This window comes from Vitis vinifera, chromosome 15 (assembly GCF_030704535.1).
Source record: "Vitis vinifera cultivar Pinot Noir 40024 chromosome 15, ASM3070453v1".
Classification (NCBI taxonomy): domain Eukaryota; kingdom Viridiplantae; phylum Streptophyta; class Magnoliopsida; order Vitales; family Vitaceae; genus Vitis; species Vitis vinifera.
Window position 1 is genome coordinate 12,143,926 of NC_081819.1, and position 5,419 is coordinate 12,149,344.

General features: G+C 33.7%; 1 pseudogene; it reads right to left on the bottom strand.

The window, feature by feature from the left end:
• Positions 1-2,419: 2,419 nt before the first annotated feature.
• On the bottom strand, positions 2,420-4,317 carry LOC100267851 (very-long-chain aldehyde decarbonylase CER1-like; annotated as a pseudogene).
• Positions 4,318-5,419: the final 1,102 nt, after the last annotated feature.

A 5,419-nucleotide genomic window follows, 5' to 3' on the forward strand; every position in this document is an offset into this window, starting at 1 on the left:
ATATTTTGGATTCCCTATGTTTCTTTCTTGCTTGCCTTTCTTTGCCCATTTTGTGACAAAAAAAATGAGGATATTAATTGTTTATCAAGGAATAACAAAATATATAAGGGGAGAATATTAATTATTTATTAAGAAGTAACAAAATATATAGTGGGGTATGGGAAAATTTGTTTTGAGGAGGAGTCCTGTTTAATTTCGCGATATTGGGGGAAGTTGAGATATTGGAGGAAACTAAATTTGAGTTATTAAGGGACAACCAAATTTCTACTTGGTTGCATGTTTGAATGGTTCGAGAAAGACACCTGACATGGATGTTTCATATGATTTATATATTAGTGATCTTTTGACACTTGACACATGTTTCTTGAGATAATTCTTTTAGAGTTTGTTCGAACCTTTTTGAACTAATCTATATAGTAGAAGCTTGTTCTCATGGTCCTCATTATGTACATTTTGGTTGGTGAAAGCACCTTACACATTCCTCTTGATCAATTGCTACTTACAAAGCTTCTCCTAAGTTTGGTTGATTTGCATGTAATGAAGTCTATTTTTCTTTGAATTTGCACATTGATTTCCTTACAGTTTTGTTTTGCTTCCTCAACAATATTTAAAGCATTGATCGTATTTACTCACTACCTTGTTTTGCTTCCTTGATTATATTTTATCCCACATAATGCTTTACCTTTAGTATAGTTGTTTTTATTTGTGCAGGTTATGGGATTGGGATATAAGTACTACAAGTTGATGTATTGCCTTTCCTTGATCATTTTTTAGATAAGCGTATTTGAATGTTATGTAAACTCTATCATGAGAGTTTGGGAGGGTTTATGTAGTGATGTTTTATCACAAAATTATCAAAGAAAGAGATTAATAGGACAATGATTCTTCATTATAAGTTAGTAATTTTATTCCAATTATCTTCTGGCTTGAGAAACTATTTATAGATAATGACTTACTTTCCATTGAAGATTCAAGATTGTCGTTCATTTAATAAAAAAGTCACAAGTATGTTTGGTTCCTTGTAGTATATTATCTTTAGTTGGAGACTTTTATGACCCCTACTAAAGCTCTATCATCCTATCTTAGGTTTTTTTTTGTAGTATATTGATAATCATAACACAAATTATATCTATTTTTTCAAACAAATAATCGTATTTTGCTTGATTTGACATCCAAAATTTTCTCTTTTTTCTTTTTTTTTTAAAAAATTTAGTTGTGTAAAGAGGCAAAATTAACGTATTTGCCTCAAACCAATTTTGATTCTGTAAATTCTAGTATTAATTTACTCTACTTTTGAGTTTTAAGCCATCATTAAAAATTATCATACTTGCCAACACATTTAGTTTTATTTGATTTGAAATCCATTTGGTTAATAAGAAAAATCAAGTTAAGAGAAATTCATTAGAATTTAGGTGCAAGTACATAACACTTAGACTGCGCTACCTTTTATTTATATATTTACTACCCCTTGTTTAAACATGTACTATTCAAACATGTATTATTTCAACCATTGAGCAAAGACTTGTAGATCCCCTTAATGGATTTCCTAACATCCACAATTTTTTTTTTTTCACTAAACAAAGGACCTTCAAATTAAATGGTACTTGATGCTCTGGATTTTTTAATGAGTCCAATACTTTCTAAAAACTCGAGTAATCATTCTTTATTAGTTTTCACTTTCCAACTTTATTAGATTTTCTATTCTACTTTTAATAGAGTTTTTTATACTTATAAAGAAAATACTAATTTTCATAACCCTAGAAAAACGGCCCATTAAAAGAAAAACTTATTTTTATCATTACTTTCATCATTGATCTAAACTCTCAAAATCAAATATTTTGATATAAATATTTTAGAAGCTCTTTCAAGAAGGAAAGCTAAAGATGAGAATTTGAGTCATCAAATGTCAATTGAGGTGATCCATTAAGGAGTAAGGAAGGAGTGTACTACATCACAAAGACGAAGTATGTTGGTTTCATTTGATACAAGACTTGTAGGAAGAAGTTTCCAGACTAGCTAAACTTGTGTACAATCCTTTTAAATTTAATACATTTTGGTTGCAATTGACAGACCCAAGATTTTTGCCTGAGGTTGATACATTCGTTATAGGTAATTTTCTATGTATATATGATGTACTTGTATTGATTGAATATTTAATAAATTATCAAAAATAAAATTTAACTCATAGGGAAAATCAAAATCAATAATAATTGAGTCTATTAATAAATTATAAAGTTAAATTAAAGAGTAAATAATATACGGAAGTATGATTAAATAAAAAATAAAGGGATAACAAGTTAACAATAAGATGTTGCTTACTTGTATCTTGAATTTTGGTACGACCCTTGGACATTGACTTTGTTGAATTGATTCCTCTCAAGAATAATCACACGACCATAGGTCCATGTTAACATTATAGAACATGTCACTGGTCACATTGTCCATACGTACCATTTGGATGTGTAAGGTTTGGAGGCTAAGGAGGCAAATCCTAGCCTCAGATGATAGATAGACTGTGGCGTTACTAGATGTGTCAAATGAAACACATGGGGCAATTCTTCAGGTCTTATAAGTGATTTTTCATATAACACATCCACCGTACCATAGATGTAATCATAGATGGGCATGAAAAGAGAGTAATTGGTCCTGAATTGAGTGTGATGTAGAGAGTGATACCCGAGATGTGAAGCAGTCAATCATTTCTTCACACATTTGAAATTGGAAAGAAGACCATATATTTTCCTTTTATGTTGGCTTTATATCCTCTTATAATGACATGAGCCACATAAAATTGTGTCTGAATAAGATGATGTGTAGATAATAAATAAAAAGGTAGAGATACAAGAATAAATTCTGATCTTTCTGTCTAAACACGGAAAACTATGTAAAAAGGAATTGAGAAACTTACGAGGGGGGTATACATACGGTACGTAAGAGGGGGAAAATGGAAAATAACATCTTAGGGATCAGCTCCAAATTACAGTGTCCCATGTTGTTCATGAAATCAATATAAGAAATATAACCAAAGATTGTTGTAATGGAGATCTTTCCCATGAAAATTCCTGCTAACAGTGGTATTGAAAACAGTATAAAATATGCTAGGTGTTCAGCAAAAGGGTGGATGACAGCTGCCATGGAAACAACGATACGTCATATTCTAATGTAGGTAGTGATTAATTAGTAACGGATCAAAGAGTAAATGATCAATTCATACAGGTGATGGGCTCTGTGACAATCGAGGAATGGTGATGAGAATGATAGCGTGAGTAAAGATAATGATGGTGCAATGCTCTGTGTAACCAGTAGTATAGGAACTCAACAGGCCCCATATGAAGAAGAATTGTAAGAAGTACACCATCTGTTCTCCATAAGGGCATGTGAGCAGCCCCAGGAAGTATCATGTAACCTACGTAGAATAGGATCCTATTCAACAATATTTGGTCAACCCTGCAAACAAAACACCACAAGAAAATGTGAATATTCATGCATGCAGGTCATCAGCCTGTGTATGTGAGAGTGAGTTTCTGACAGACCAGTTGCTTTCCCTATCAACTTGCTCGAATTTGTTACTCTTATCAACGATCCTATTGTTGCCTTTAGCTGTTCGGTATCGAGACAGAGAAATCCAAATCTGATTGTGAAGTGTCCTCCATAACAGAAATAGGAAAAATAGAACGTAAACAGGGTCTCTTTCCTTCCCATCTTTGATTATTAATGAGTATATGCTATGAACCACCCATGGAGCCAATATCAGATACTGAAACAACAAATAAAAGTAACATAAGTAGTAAAACAAAAATAAAATAAACATAGAAGAGTAGGCAAGATTGTAAAGCAATCACAGTGTGGCAAGTCAGACTAATAATATTGTATCTTGAAGCTTCCAAGAGACTTCCAAGGCCAGTCAGTAAGGATACCTGGTTTGGAAGCCATATACACTTCTATAATGTTACTTGCTTAATTTAGTTTTCCATCTACAAAATTGGAGGGCTACATATACTGATTCTCTCTAGTGAATTTTAGCTACCATTAATGCTGGTCTGAGACTGTTAGAAGGATACGATTGGCTAGAGGAGCTATTGCAGAATGTGAATCTATTTGTATGGCCATTAGTTTCTTCTATAAAGTGTTTTTATTAATGAAGAAAATATACATAGACAAAAAAAAAAGTTTTACTGAAAAAGAGACTTTTTTTTTTTTCGAATAATTTCTTTTTACTTTTCAATTCATTTTCAATTTTTCTTCCCTTATTTATTCTTTTTTGATTTCTTTTTTTTTTAAAATGATCAAAACCTTCAAACAACCATGCAAAATATGGCTAGGGCCTTAGCATCAATTTGGGTCAATTAAGATGATTTGAGTGTCGTATAGTGTATAAATCATATCGAATATATGCCATTAGAGCACATATTTTGGCTCCAACTAGCCATGCAAAAACCATGGAAACCATGCAAATGCAAATGCCATGCAAGTTCCATGTGAGTCATGTAAACTATGCAAATACCAAACAAGAAAAAAAAAACCTAAAGAAGACCTAGGTGGGCTCAAGTATGCCTAGGTGGTCCAGGGTGTGCCTAAATCGACCAAGGCATGCCTAAGACGGTCAAGACATGCTTATGAGGGTCAAGGTATGCCTAGGTGGGCCAAGGTTTTCCTAGGTGGGCCATGGTTTTCCTAGGTAGGCCAAGGCGTGCCTATATGGACCAAGGTGTACCTAAGAGGGATAAGGTATGCCTAAATGGACCGATGCGTGCCTAAATGGGCTAAATGTGCCTAGATGGGCCAAAGTGTGCCTAAGAGGGCCAAGGTATGCCTAAATGGACTAGGGTGTGCCTAAATGGGCTAAATGTGCCTAGTTAGGCCAAAGTATGTCTAAATGGACCATGGTATGCCTAAATGGGCTAAATGTTCCTAGTTAGGCTAAAGTATGTCTAAATGGACCATGGTATGCTTAAATGGGTTAGATGTGTCTAAATGGGTCAGATTGGCCTAGATGGGCCAAAGTTTGGCATAATTGTCTCATTGTTATCCTTTTGGTGTATTGACATTGATTTGAGCATTTAGTCCATGTCTCTTATATTGTATATGACTTAGGTGCATTAGAAGTTGTATAGAAAATACAAGTCATGAGTTCCTTGAAAGTAGATAAGTTGTCCATAGTCAATTCATGGATTTGGGTAATTCAATAGAGATTGTAGTGCACCACCTCCTAACTGAAGGGATGACTTGTCCTGGTCATCGGGATGCATTTCTCATGGTATGTGCATTAGTGTATGTGATGCACACTAGATAAGACCTATGGTGAATCATGGCGTAAGGCTATCAATTGTTATGATTCACCAAGCTTCTATACTACATGCACTCTCAATCTTGAGAGGATATTAAGTTTTTGCCAAAATCAATAGGAGACTTTGACTTA